Source organism: Gorilla gorilla, chromosome 5, assembly GCF_029281585.2.
Source record: "Gorilla gorilla gorilla isolate KB3781 chromosome 5, NHGRI_mGorGor1-v2.1_pri, whole genome shotgun sequence".
Taxonomy (NCBI): domain Eukaryota; kingdom Metazoa; phylum Chordata; class Mammalia; order Primates; family Hominidae; genus Gorilla; species Gorilla gorilla.
In genome coordinates, this window is record NC_073229.2 from 196,292,042 (window position 1) to 196,308,527 (window position 16,486).

Sequence of the window (16,486 nt, forward strand, 5' to 3'; positions counted from 1 at the left end):
GATAGTGGTGTAGATATTTCCGTGTTTACACAGATAGCGGTTTAGATATTTCCATGTTTACACAGATAGCGGTGTAGATATTTCCATCTTTACACACAAAAAGGTGTAGATATTGCCATGTTTATACAGATAGCCGTGTAGATATTTCCATGTTTATAGAGATAGCGAAGTAGATATTTCCATGTTTATAGAGATAGCGGTTTAGATATTTCCATGTTTACACAGATAGCGGGGAAGATATTTCCATGTTTACAGAGATAGCGGTATAGATATTTCCATGTTTACACAGACAGCGGTGTAGATATTTCCATGTTTATAGAGATATCAGAGTAGATATTTCCATGTTTTTAGAGATAGAGGTGTAGGTATTTCCATCTTCACACAGATGGCGGTGTAGATATTTCCATGTTCATACAGATGGTGGTGAAGATATTTCCATGTTTATAGAGATAGCGGTGTAGATTTTTCCATTTTTACACACATAGCGGTGTAGATGTTTCCATGTTTATACAGAAAGCGGTGTAGATATTTCCATGTTTATAGCGATATCGATGTAGATATTTCCATGTTTATACAGATCGCAGTGTAGATATTTCCATGTTTATACAGATGGCTGTGTAGATACTTCCATGTTTATAGAGATGGCGGTGTAGATATTTCCATGTTTACACAGATAGCGGTGTAGATATTTCCATGTTTACACAGATAGCAGTGTAGGTATTTCCATGTTTATACAGAAAGCGGTGTAGATATTTCCACGTTTATAGAGATATAGGTGTAGATATTTCCATGTTTATACAGATAGCGGTGAAGATATTTCCATGTTTACACAGATAGCGGTGTAGATATTTCCCTGTTTATATAGAAAACCGTGTAAATATTTCCATGTTTATAGAGATATCAGTGTAGATATTTCCATGTTTATACAGATAGCGGTGTAGATATTTCCAAGTTTATACAGATGGCTGTGTAGATATTTCCATGTTTATAGAGATAGCGGTGTAGATATTTCCATGTTTATAGAGATATCGGTGTAGATATTTCCATGTTCATACAGATGGCGGTGTAGATATTTCCATGTTGATTCAGATGGCGGTGAAGATATTTCCATGTTTATAGAGATATCTGTGTAGATATTTCTATGTTCATACAGATAGCGGTGTAGGTATTTCCATCTTTATACACGTAGCGGTGTAGATATTTCCATGTTTAATGGGATGTCAGTGTAGATATTTCCATTTTTATAGAGATACCGGTGTAGATATTTCCATGTTTATACAGATGGCTGTGAAGATATTTCCAGGTTTATAGAGATAGCGGTGTAGATATTTCCATGTTTACACAGATAGCGGTGTAGGTGTTTCCATGTTTACACAGATAGCAGTGTAGATATTTCCATGTTTGCACTGATTGCGGTGTAGATATTTCCATGTTTATACAGATAGCGGTGTAGATATTTCCGTATTTATAGAGACAGCGGTGTAGATATTTCCATGTTTCTGCAGTTGGTGGTGTAGATATTTCCATGTTTACACAGATAGCTGTGTAGATATTTCCAAGTTTATGCAGATAGCGGTGTAGATATTTCCACTTTTATGGAGATAGCGGTGTAGATATTTCCATGTTTATACAGAAAGCAATGTAGATATTTCCAAGTTCCTACAGATGGCGCTGTAGATATTTCCATGTTTATAGAGTTTGCAGTTTAGACATTTCCAAGTTCATACAGATGGCGGTGTAGATATTTCCATGTTCATACAGATAGCAGTGTAGATATTTCCATGTTTACACAGATAGCGGTGTAGATATTTCCATGTTTACACAGATAGCAGAGTAGATATTTCCAAGTTTATGCAGATAGCGGTTTATATATTTTCCTCTTTTATGCAGATAGCGGTGTAGATATTTCCATGTTTATACAGAAAGCGGTGCAGATATTTCCATGTTTATAGAGTTGGCGGTTTGACATTTCCATGTTCATACAGATGGCGATGTAGATATTTCCATGTTTATACAGATGGCGGTGTAGATATTACCATGTTTTTACAGATGGCGGTGAAGATATTTCCAAGTTTATAGAGTTGGAGGTTTAGACATTTGCATGTTCATACAGATGGCGATGTAGATATTTCCATGTTGAAACAGATAGCGGTGTAGATATTTCCATCTTTATACACATAACGGAGTAGATATTTCCATGTTTATACAGATGGCAGTGTAGACATTTACATGCTCGTACAGATGGCGGTGTAAATATTTCCATATTTATAGAGATAGCGGTGTAGATATTTCCATGTTTATACAGATGGCTGTGTAGATATTTCCATGTTTATAGAGATAGCGGTGTAGATATTTCCATGTTTACACAGATTGCGGTGTAGATATTTCCATGTTTACACTGAAAGCTGTGTAGATATTTCCATGTTTATACAGATAGCGGAGTAGATATTTCCATGTTTGTAGAGATATTGGTGTAGATATTTCCATGTTTATACAGATAGCGCTGTAGATATTTCCATGTTTATACAGATGGCTGTGTAGATATTTAAATGTTTATAGATATAGCGTTGTAAATATTTCCATGTTTACACAGATAGCATTGTAGGTATTTCCATGTTTACACAGATAGCGTTGTGGATATTTCCATGTTTATACAGAAAGCGGTGTACATATTTCCATGTTTACACAGTTGGTGGTGCAGATATTTCCATATTTACACAGACAGCAGTGTAGATATTTCCAAGTTTATGCAGATAGCGGTGTAGATATTTCCACTTTTATGCAGATAGCGGTGAAGATATTTCCATGTTTATACAGAAAGCGGTGTAGATATATCCATGTTCCTACAGATGGCTCAGTAGATATTTCCATGTTTATAGAGTTGTCGGTTTAGACATTTCCATGTTCATACAGATGGCGATGTAGATAGTTTCATGTTTATACAGATAGCGGTGTAGATATTTCCATCTTTATACACATAACGGTGTAGATATTTCCATGTTTATACAGATATCGGTGAAGATCTTTCCATGCTCATACAGATGGCCGTGTAGATATTTCCATGTTTATAGAGATAGCGGTGTAGATATTTCCATGTTTACACAGATAGCGGTGTAGATATTTCCATGTTTACACAGAAAGCGGTGTAGATATTTCCATGTTTACACAGATAGCGGAGTAGATATTTCCATGTTTATACAGAAAGCGGTGGAGATATTTCCATGTTTATAGAGGTATCGCTGTAGATATTTCCATGTTTATACAGATAGCGGTGTAGATATTTCCATGTTCATATAGATGGCGGTGTAGATATATCCATGCTCACACAGATAGCGGTGTAGATATTTCCATGTTTACACAGATAGTGGTGTAGATATTTCCATGTTTATACAGTTGGCGGTGTAGGTATTTCCATTTTCAAACAGATGACGGTGTAGATATTTCCATGTTTATATAGTTTGCAGTGTTGATATTTCCATGTTCATACAGATGGCAGCAAAGATATTTCCATGTTTATACACATAACGGTGTAGATATTTCCAAGTTTTAAGAGATAGCGGTGTAGATATTTCCATGTTTACACAGATAGAGGTATAGATATTTCCATGTTTACACAGATAGCAGTGTAGATATATCCATGTTTATAGAGATATCGTTGTAGATAATTCCATCTTTATACAGATAGCGGTGTAGATATTTCCACGTTTATACAGATGTCTGTGTAGATATTTCCATGTTTATAGAGATAGCGGTGTAGATATTTCCAGGTTTGATCAGATAGCGGTGTAGATTTTTCCACTTTTGCACAGATAGGGGTGTAGATATTTCCATGTTTATACAGAAAGCGGTGTAGATATTTCCATGTTTATAGAGATATCGTTGTAGATATTTCCATGTTTATACAGATAGTGGTGTAGATATTTCCATGTTCATACAGATGGCGGTGTAGATATTTCCATGTTCATACAGATGGCGTTGAAGGTATTTCCATGTTTATAGAGATAGCGGTGTAGATATTTCCATGTTTACACAGATAGCGGTGTAGATATTTCAATGTTTTTAGAGTTGGCGGTGTAGATATTTTCATGTTCTTACGGATGGCGGTGTAGATATTTCAATGTTTGTATATTTGGCAGTTTAGATATTTCCTCGTTGATACAGATGGCGGTGAAGATATTTCCATGTTTATACCCATAACGGTGTATATATTCCCAAGATTTAAGAGATAGCGGTGTAGATATTTCCATGTTTACACAGATAGCGGTGTAGATATTTCCATGTTTATACAGATAGCGGTGTAGATATTTCCATGTGTATACAGATAACAGTGTAGATAATTACATATTCCTACAGATGAAGGTGTAGATATTTCCATGTTTATGCACATAGCGGTGTAGTTATTTCCACTTTTATGCAGATAGCGGTGTAGATATTTCCGTGTTTATACAGAAACCGTAGCAGATAATTAAATGTTCCCACAGATGGCGCTGCAGATATTTCCATGTTTATAGAGTTGGCGGTTTAGACATTCCCATGTTCATACAGATGGCGGTGTAGATATTTCCATGTTTATGCCGTTACCTGTGTAGATATTTCCATCTCTGTACACATAACGGTGTAGATATTTCCGTGTTTGTACAGATAGCGGTGTAGATATTTCCATGTTTATACAGATGGCAACATAGATATTTCCATGTTCATACAGACGGTGGTGAAGATATTTCCATGTTTATAGAGATAGCGGTGTTGATATTTCCACGTTTACACAGATAGTAGTGTAGATATTTCCATGATAACACAGAAAGCGGTGTAGATATTTCCATGTTTATACAAATAGCGGTGTAGATATTTGAATGTTTTTACAGATAGCGGTGTAGATATTTCCTTATTCCTACAGTTGGCGGTGTAGATATTTCCATGTTCATACAGATGGCGGTGGAGATATTTCCATGTTCCTACAGATGACGGTGTAGATATTTCCATGTTTATGCAGATAGCGGTGTAGGTATTCCCATGTTTATAGAGTTGGCGGTGTAGATATTTCCATGTTCATACTGATGGCGGTGTAGATATTTCCATGTTTATATAGTTGGCAGTGTAGATATTTCCAACTTTATTCAGATGACGGTGAAGATATTTCCATGTTTATACACATAACGGTGTAGTTATTTCCAAGTTTTAAGAGATAGCTGTGTAGATATTTCCATGTTTACACAGATAGCGGTGTAGATATTTCCATGTTTACACAGATAGCGGTGTAGATATTTCCATGCTTATTCAGATAGCGGTGTAGATGTTTCCATGTTTATAGAGATAGCAGTGTACATATTTCCATGTTTATACAGATAGTGGTGTAGATATTCCCACGTTTACACAGGTAGCGGTGTAGATATTTCCATGTTTATATTGATAGCTGTGTATGTATTTCCATCTTTATGCAGATAGCGGTGTAGATATTTAAATGTTTATACAGATAGCGTTGTAGACATTTCCATGTTTCTACAGATGGCCGTGTAGGTATTTCCATGTTCATTCAGAAGGTGGTGTAGATACCGGTGTATATATTTCCATGTTCCTACAGATGGCGGTGTAGATATTTCCATGTTCATACAGATGGCGGTGTGGATTTTTCCATGTTTATAGATATAGCGGTGTAGATATTTCCATGTTTATCCAGATAGCGGTGTACTTATTTCTATGGTTATACAGATGGCGGCGTAGATATTTCCATGTTTATAGAGATAGTGGTGTAGATATTTCCATGTTCCTACAGGTGGTGTTGTAGATATTTCCACGTTTATAGAGTTGGCGGTGTAGATATTTCCATATTCATACAGATGGCGGAGTAGTTTTTTTCACGTATATACAGATAGCAGTGTAGACATTTCCAACTTTATATACATAACGGTGTAGATATTTCCATGTTTTAAGAAATAGCGGTGAGGATATTTCCATGTTTATAGAGTTGGCGGTGTAGATATTTCCATATTCATACAGATGGCGGTGTAGATTTTTTCATGTATATACAGATAGCAGTGTAGATATTTCCAACTTTATACACATAACGGTGTAGATATTTCCATGTTTTAAGAAATAGCGGTGTAGATATTTCCATGTTTACACAGATAGCGGTATAGATTTTTCCATGTTTATACAGATAGCGGTGTAGAAATTTCCATGTTGATTGAGATACTGATGTAGACACTTCCATTTTTATACAGATAGCGGTATAGAAATTTCCATGTTCATACAGATAGCGCTATAGATATTTCCATATTCATACTGATAGCGGTGTAGATATTTCCATGTCCATACAGATGGTGGTGTCGATATTTCCATGTTTATAGACATAGCGGTGTAGATATTCCCATGTTTACACAGATAGCGGTGTAGATATTTCAATGTATATACAGATAGTGGTGTAGATATTCCCATGTTTATAGAGTTGGCGGTGTAGATATTTCCATGTTTATATGGTTGGCAGTGTAGATATTTCCAACTTCATACAGATGACGGTGAAGATATTTCCATGTTTAAACACATAACAGTGTAGATAATTCCATGTTTTAAGAGATAGCATTGTAGATATTTCCATGTATACACAGATAGCGGTGTAGATATTTCCATGTTTACACAGATAGTGGTATAGATATTTCCATGTTTATACAGATAGCGGTGTAGATATTTCCATGTTTATAGAGATAGCGCTGTAGATATTTCCATGTTCCTACAGTTGGTGGTGTAGATATTTCCATGTTTACACAGATAGCGGTGTAGATATTTCCAAGTTTATGCAGATAGCGGTGTAGATATTTCCACTTTTAGGTAGATAGCGGTGCAGATATTTCCATGTTTAAACAGATAGCGGTGTAGATATTTCCGTGTTCCTACAGAGATCGGTGTAGATATTTACATGTTTATAGAGATGGCGGTTAAGACATTTCCATGTTCATACAGACGGCGGTGTAGATATTTCCATATTTATACAGATAGCGGTGTAGATATTTCCATGTTCATACAGATGGCTGTGAAGATATTTCCATGTTTATACACATAAAGGTGTAGATATTTCCAAGTTTTAAGAGATAGCGTTGTGGATATTTCCATGTTTACACAGATAGCAGAGTAGATATTTCCATGTTTATACAGATAGCCGTGTAGGTATTTCCATGTGTATACAGATAACGGTGTGGATATTTACATGTTCCTACACATAGCTGTGTAGATATTTCCATGTGTATACAAATAGCGGTGTAGATATTTCCATGTTTATAGAGATAGCGACGTAGATATTTCCATGTTTCTACAGTTGGTGGTGTAGATATTTCCATGTTTACGCAGATAGCGGTGAAGATATTTCCACGTTTACGCAGATAGCGGTGTAGACATTTCCATGTTTTTACTGAAAGCGGTTTAGATATTTCTATGTTCCTACAGATGGCGCTGTAGATATTTCCATGTTTATAGAGTTGGCGGTTTAGACATTTCCATGTTCATACAGATGGCGATGTAGATATTTCCATGTTTATAGAGATAGCGGTGTAGATATTTCCATGTTTACACAGATAGCGGTGTAGATATTTCCATGTTTACACAGATAGCGGTGTAGATATTTCCATGTTTATACAGATAGCGGTGTAGATATTTCCATGTTTATAGAGTTGGCGGTGCAGATATTTCCATGTTCATACAGATGGCGGTGTAGATATTTACATGTTTTTACATATAGCGGTGTAGATATTTCCGTGTTTATACAAATAGCTGTGTTGATATTTCCATGTTTACGCAGACAGCAGTGTAGATATTTCCATGATTACACAGAATGCGGTGTAGATATTTCCTTGTTTATACAAATAGCGGTGTAGATATTTGAACGTTTTTACAGATAGCGTTGTAGATATTTCCCTATTCCTACAGTTGGCAGTTCAGATATTTCCATGTTCATACAGATGGCGGTGGAGACATTTCCATGTTTATAGAGATAGCCGTGTAGATATTTCCATGTTAATAGAGATAGCGGTGTAGATATTTCCATGTTCCTACAGTTGGCTGTGTGGATATTTCTATGTTTATAGAGTTTACGGTGTAGATATTTCCATGTTCCTACAGTTGGCAGTGTAGATATTTCCATATTTACACAGATAGCGGTGTAGATATTAACATGTATACACAGATAGTGGTGTAGATATTTCCATACTCATTCAGATGGTGGTGTAGATATTTCCATGTGTATAGATATAGCGGTGTAGGTAATTCCATGTTTACAGAGATAGCGGTGTAGATATTTCCATGTTTATACAGATAGCGGTGTAAATATTTCCATGGTAATAGAGATATCGGTGTAGACATTTCCAGGTTTATACAGATCGCAGTGTAGATATTTCCATGTTTATATAAATGGCTGTGTAGATATTTCCATGTTTATAGAGATAGTGGTGTAGATATTTCCCTGTTTACACAGATAGCGGTTTAGATATTTCCATGTTTACACAGATAGCGGTGTAGATATTTCCATCTTTATACACATAAAGGTGTAGATATTTCCATGTTTATACAGATAGGTGTGTAGATATTTCCATGTTTATAGAGATAGTGATGTAGATATTTCCATGTTTATAGAGATAGCGGTGTAGATATTTCCATGTTTACACAGCTAGCGTTGTAGATATTTCCATGTTTATACAGATAGCGGTGTGGATATTTCCATGTTTATAGAGATATCAGTGTAGATATTTCCAAGTTTATACATATAGCGGAGTAGTTATATCCATGTTTATACAGATGGCTGTGTAGATATTTCCATGTTTATAGACATAGCGGTGTGGATATTTCCATGTTTACACAGATAGCGGCATAGATATTTCCATGTTTATACAGATAGCGGTGTGGATATTTCCATGTTTATAGAGATATCGGTGTAGATATTTCCATGATTACACAGAAAGCGTTGTAGATATTTCCATGTTTATACACATGACGGTGTAGATATTTCCATGTTTATACAGATAGCGGTGTAGACATTTCCATGTTCATACAGATGACGGTGTAGATATTTCCATGTTTATACAGATAGCGGTGTAGACATTTCCATGTTTGTAAAGATAGCGGTGAAGATATTTCCATGTTTATGGAGATAGCGGTGTAGATATATCAATGTTTACACAGATAGCGGTGTAGATATTTCCATGTTTACACAGATAGTGGTGTGGATATTTCCATGTTTATGCAGATAGTGGTGTAGTTATTTCCATGTTTATAGAGTTGTCGGTGTAGATATTTCCATGTTCATACAGATGGTGGTGTAGATATTTCCATGTTTATATAGTTGGCAGTGTAGATATTTCCATGTTTATTGAGATGGCAGTGTAGATATTTCCATGTTTATACAGATAGCGGTGTAGATATTTCCATGTTTATACAGATAGCTGTGTAGATATTTACATCTTTATACAAATGGCGGTGTAGATATTTCCATGTTTATATAGATGGCGGTGTAGATATTTACATGTTTATACAGATAGCGGTGTAGATATTTCCATGTTTATAGAGATAACGGTGTAGATATTTACATGTTCCTACAGATGGCTGTGTAGATATTTCCATGTTTATACAGATAGCGGTGTAGATATTTCCATGTTTACAGAGATTGCGATGTAGATATTTCCATGTTCCTACAGTTGGTGGTGTAGATATTTCCAAGTTTACACACATAGCGGGGTAGATATTTCCAAGTTTTTGCAGATAGCGGTGTAGATATTTCCACTTTTATGCAGATAGCGGTGTAGATATTTCCATGTTTATACAGATAGCGGTGTAGATATTTCCATGTTCCTACGGATGGCGGTGTAGATATTTCTATGTTTATAGAGTTGGCGGTTTAGACATTTCCATGTTCATACAGATGGCGGTGTAGATATTTCCATGTTTATACAGATAGCGGTGTAGATATTTCCATCTTTATACACATGAAGGTGTAGATATTTCCATGTTTTTAGAGATAGCAGTGTAGATATTTCCGTCTTTACACAGATAGCGGCGTAGATATTTCCATGTTTACACAGATAGCGTTGTAGATATTTCCATGTTTATACAGATGGCGGTGTAGATATTTCTGTCTTTATACAGATAGCAGTGTAGATATTTCCATGTTTATACAGATAGCGGTGTAGATATTTCCATGTTTATAGAGGTAGCGGTGCAGATATTTCCATGTGTATTGAGATGGCGGTATTGATATTTCTGTGTTTATACAGATGGCGGTGTAGATATTTCCATGTTTATACACATAACAGTGTAGATATTTCCATGTTTATAGAGATAGCGCTGTAGATATTTCCGTGTTTGTACAGATAGCGGTGTAGATATTTCCATGTTTATACAGATGGCAACGTAGATATTTCCATGTTCATACAGAGGGCGGTGAAGATATTTCCATGTTTATAGAGATAGCGGTGTTGATATTTCCATGTTTACACAGATAGCGGTGTAGATATTTGAATGTTTTTACAGATAGCGGTGTAGATATTTCCATATTCCTACAGTTGGCGGTGTAGATATTTCCATGTTCATACAGATGGCGGTGGAGATATTTCCATGTTCCTACAGATGACGGTGTAGATATTTCCATGTTTATTGCGATAGCGGTGTAGATATTCCCATGTTTATAGAGTTGGCGGTGTAGATATTTCCATGTTCATACAGATGTCGGTGTAGATATTTCCATGTTTATACAGTTGGCAGTGTAGATATTTCCAACTTTATACAGATGACGGTGAAGATATTTCCATGTTTATACACATAACGGTGTACTTATTTCCAAGTTTTAAGAGATAGCAATGTAGATATTTCCATGTTTACACAGATAGCGGTGTAGATATTCCCACGTTTACACAGGTAGCTGTGTAGATATTTCCATGTTTATATTGATAGCGGTGTATGTATTTCCATCTTTATGCAGATAGCGGTGTAGATATTTAAATGTTTATACAGATAGCGGTGTAGATAATTCCATGTGTATACAGATAACGCTGTAGATATTTACATATTAATACAGATGACTGTGAAGATATTTAGATGTTTATACAGATAGCGTTGTAGATATTTCCATGTATATAGAGATAGCGGTGTAGATATTTTCATGATCCTACAGTTGGTGGTGTAGATATTTCCATGTTTGCACAGAGAGCCTTGTAGATTTTTCCAAGTTTATGCAGATAGCGTTGCAGATATTTCCACTTTTAGGCAGATAGTGGAGTAGATATTTCCACGTTTAAACAGATAGCGGTGTAGGTATTTCCATGTTCCTACAGAGGTCGGTGTAGATATTTACATGTTTAAAGAGTTGGCGGTTTAGACATTTCCATGTTCATACAGATGGCGGAGTAGTTATTTCCATGTTTATACAGATAGCGGTGTAGATATTTCCCTCTTTATTCACATAATGGTGTAGATCTTTCCATGTTTTTAGAGATAGCGGTGTAGATATTCCCATGTTTACACAGATAGCGGTGTAGATATTTCCACGTTTATACAGACAGCGGTGTAGATATTTCCATGTTTATACAGATGACTGTGTAGATATTTCCATGTTTACACAGATAGCGGTGTAGATATTTCCATGTTTACACAGATAGCGGTGTAGATATTTCCATGTTTATGCAAATAGCGGTGTAGATATTTCCATGTTTACACAGACAGCGGTGAAGATATTTCCATGTTTATAAACATAACGGTGCAGATATTTAAAAGTTTTAACAGATAGCGGTGTAGTTATTTCCATGTTTACACAGATAGCGGTATAGTTATTTCCATGTTTACACAGATAGCGGTGTAGAAATTTCCATGTTGATACAGATAGCGGTGTAGATAATTCCATGTGTATACAGATAACGGTGTAGATATTTACATATTAATACAGTTGACTGTGAAGATATTTCCATGTTTATACAGACAGCTGTGTATATATTTCCATGTTTATAGAGATAGCGGTGTAGATATTTCCATGTTCCTACAGTTGGTGGTGTAGATATTTCCATGTTCCTACTGTTGGCGGTGTAGATATTTCCATGTTTACACAGATAGCGGTGTAGATGTTTCCAAGTTTATGCAGAGAGCAGTTTTGATATTTCCACTTTTATGCAGATAGCGGTTTAGATATTTCCACGTTTATTAAAAAAGCGGTGTGGGTATTTCCATGTTCTTACAGAGGGCGGTGTAGCTATTTACATGTTTATACAGATAGCGGTGTTGATATTTCCATCTTTATACACATAACGGTGTAGATATTTCCATGTTTATACAGATGGCGGTGAAGATATTACCATGCTCATACAGATGGCGGTGTAGACATTTCCATGTTCATAGAGATAGCGGTGTAGATATTTCCATGTTTACACAGATAGCGGGGTAGATATTACCATGTTTATACAGATAGCAGTGTAGATATTTCCATGTTTATAGAGATATCGGTGTTGATATATTAATGTTTATACAGATAGCTGGTTAGATATTTCCATGTTTATACAGATGACTGTGTAGATATTTCCATGTTTACACAGATAGCGGTGTAGATATTTCCATGTTTACACATATAGCGGTGTAGATGTTTCCAAGTTTATACAGAAAGCGGTGTAGATATTTTCATGTTTATAGAGATATGGGAGTACATATTTCCAAGTTTCTACAGATAGCGGTGTAGACATTTCCACATTCATACAGATGGCGGTGTAGATACTTCCATGTTCATACAGATGGCGGTGAAGATATTTCCATGTTTATACAGATAGAGGTGTAGATATTTCCATGTTCACACAGATGGCGGTGTAGATATTTCCATGTTCATACAGATGGTGGTGAAGTTATTTCCATGTTTATAGAGATAGCGGTGTAGATATTTCCATGTTCACACAGATAGTGGTGTAGATATTTCCATGTTTACAGAGATAGCGGACTAGATATTTCCATATTCATACACGTGCTGCTGTAGATATTTCCATGTTTATAGAGTTGGCGGTTTAGACATTTCCATGTTCATACAGATGGGGTTGCAGATATTTCCATGTTTACACAGATAGCGGTGTAGATATTTCCATGTTCCTACAGATGGCGGTGTATATATATCCATGTTTATAGATATAGCGGTGTAGATATTTCCATGTATATCCTGATAGCGGTGTACATATTTCCGTGTTTACAAAGATGGCGGTGTAGATATTTCCATGTTCCTACTTATGGCGGTGTAGATATTTCCATGTTTATAGAGTTAGCGGTGTAGAAATTTCCATATTCATACAGATGGCCGTGTAGATATTTCCATGTTTATACAGATGGCCGTGTAGATATTTCCATGTTTATACAGATAGCGGTGTAGACATTTCCATGTTATACAGAAAACGGTGTGGATATTTACATGTTTTAAGAAATAGCGGTCTAGATATTTCCATGTTTACACAGATAGCGGTGTAGTTATTTCCATGTTTACACAGATACAGGTGTAGATATTTCCATGTTTATACAGATAGCAGTGTAGATATTTCCATGTTTATAGAGAGAGCGTTGTAGATATTTCCATGTTTATACAGATGGCGGTGTAGATATTTCCATGTTTATAGAGATAGCATTGTAGTAATTTCCATGTTCCTGCTGATGTCGGTGTGGTTATTTCCATGTTTATGGAGTTGGCGGTTTAGATATTTCGAAGTTTATACAGATGGCGGTGTAGGTATTTCCATGATTATACAGATAGAAGTGTAGATATTTCCATCTTTATACACATAATGGTGTAGATATTTCCATGTTTTAAGAGATAGCGGTGTAGATATTTCCATGATTACACAGATAGCGTTGTAGATATTTCCATATTTATAGAGAGCGGTGTACATATTTCCATGTTTATAGAGATAGCGGAATAGATATTGCCAAGTTTATACAGATAGCAGTGTAGATATTTCCATGCTGATACAGATGGCGGTGTAGATATTTCCATGTTTCTACAGATCATGGTGTAGATATTTCCATGTTTATACAGATCGCGGTGTAGATATTTCCGTGTTCCTTCAGATGGCAGTGTAGATTTTTCCATGTTCATACAGATTGCGGTGTAGATAGAGGGGTAGATATTTCCATGTTCCTACAGATGGCAGTGTAGATATTTCAATGTTCATACAGATGGCGGTGTAGGCATTTCCATGTTCATACAGATGGCGGGTTAGGTATTTCCATGTTCATACAGATGGCGGTGTAGATATTTCCATGTTTATAGATATAGCGGTGTAGATATTTCCATGTTTGTAGAGATAGCTGTGTATACATTTCCCTGTTTATACTGATGGCAGGTTAGATATTTCCATGTTTATAGAGATAGCGGGGTAGATATTTCCATGTTCCTACAGATGGCTGTCTAGATATTTCCATGTTTATTGAGTTGGCGGTGTAGATATTTCCATGTTCATACACATGTCGGTTTAGATGTTTCCATATTTATACAAATAGCACTGTAGATATTTCCATAGTTATACATATAGCAATGTAGATATTTCCATGTTTTAAGAAATAGCGGTGTAGGTATTTCCATGTTCATACAGATGGCGGTTTAGATATTTCCATATTTATACAGATAGCCGTGTGGATATTTCCATGTTTATACACATAACGGTGTAGATATTTCCATGTTTACACAGATAACGATGTAGATATTTCCACGTTTTTACAGAGAGCGATGTAGATATTTCCATGTTTACACAGATAGCGCAGTAGATGTTTCCATGTTTAAACAGATATCGATGTAGATATTTCCATGTTTATACAGAGAGCGGTGTAGATATTTCCACGTTTATAGAGAATGCGGTATAGATATTTACATGTTAATACAGATGACTTTGTAGATATTTCCATATTTATACAGATAGCGTTGTGGATATTTCCGTGTTTCTACAGATAGCGGTGTAGATATTTCCATGTTTCTACACTTGGCTGTGTAGATATTCCCATGTTTACGCAGATAGCGGTGTACATATTTCCATGTTTATGCAGTTAGCGGTGTAGATATTTCCACGTTTATGCAGATAGCGGTGTGGATATTTCCATGTTCATACAGATAGCGGTGTAGATATTTCCATGTTCCTACAGTTCGCAGTGTAGATATTTCCATGTTTACACAGATAGCGGTGTAGATATTTCCATGTTTACACAGATGGTGGTTTAGCTATTTACATGTTTAAACAGATAGTGGTGTAGATATTTCCATGTTTATAGAGTTGGCGGTGCAGATATTTCCATGTTCATACAGATGGCGGTGGAGATATTTCCATGTTCCTACAGATGGCGGTGTAGATATTTCGATGTTCATACAGATGGCGGTGTAGATATTTCTATGTTCATACACTTGGCGGTGTAGATATTCCCATGTTTACCCAGATAGCGGTGTAGATATTTAGATGTTTACACAGATAGCGGTGTAGATATTTCCATGTTTATAGAGTTGGCCTTGTAGATATTTCCATGTTCATACAGGTGGCGTTGTAGATATTTCCATGTTTATACAGATGGCGGTGTAGGTATTTCCATGTTTATATAGTTGACAGTGTAGATATTTCCATGTTCATACAGACGCCAGTGAAGATATTTCCATATTTATACACATAACTTTGTAAATATTTCCAAGTTTTAAAAGATAGCGGTGTAGATATTTCCGTGTTTACACAGATGGCGGTGTAGATATTTCCATGTTTACACAGATAGCGGTGTAGATATTTCCATGTTTATAGAGATAGCGGTGTAGATACTTACATGATCCTTCAGATGGCTGTGTAGATATTTCCATCTTAATACAGATAGCGGTGTAAATATTTGCATGTTTATACAGATAGCGGTGTAGACATTTCCATGTTTATAGAGATAGCGGTGTAGATATTTCCATGTTCCTATAGATGGCGGCGTAGATATTTCCATGTTAATACAGAAGGTGGTGTAGATACCGGTGTAGATATTTCCATGTTCCTAGAGATGGCGGTGTAGATGTTTCCATGTTCATACAGATGGCGGTGTAGATATTTCCATGTTTATAGAATTCGCGGTGTAGATATTTCCATATCCATACCGATGGTGGTGTAGATATTTCCATGTTTATAGAGTTGCCGGTGTAGATGTTTCCGTATCCATACCGATGGTGGTGTAGATATTAACATGTTTATACAGATTCCAGTGTAGATATTTCCACCTTTATACACGTGACGGTGCAGATATTGCCATGTTTTAAGAAATAGTAGTGTAGATATTTCCATGTTGACACAGATAGCGGTGTAGATATTTCCATGTTTATACAGACAGCGGTGTAGATATTTCCATGTTTATAGAGATAGCGATGTAGTTATTTCCATGTTTATACAGATAGCGGTGTAGATATTTCCATGTTTGAAGAGATAGCGGTGTAGATATTTACATGTTCTTACAGATCGCTGTGTAGATATTTTCATGTTTATAGAGATAG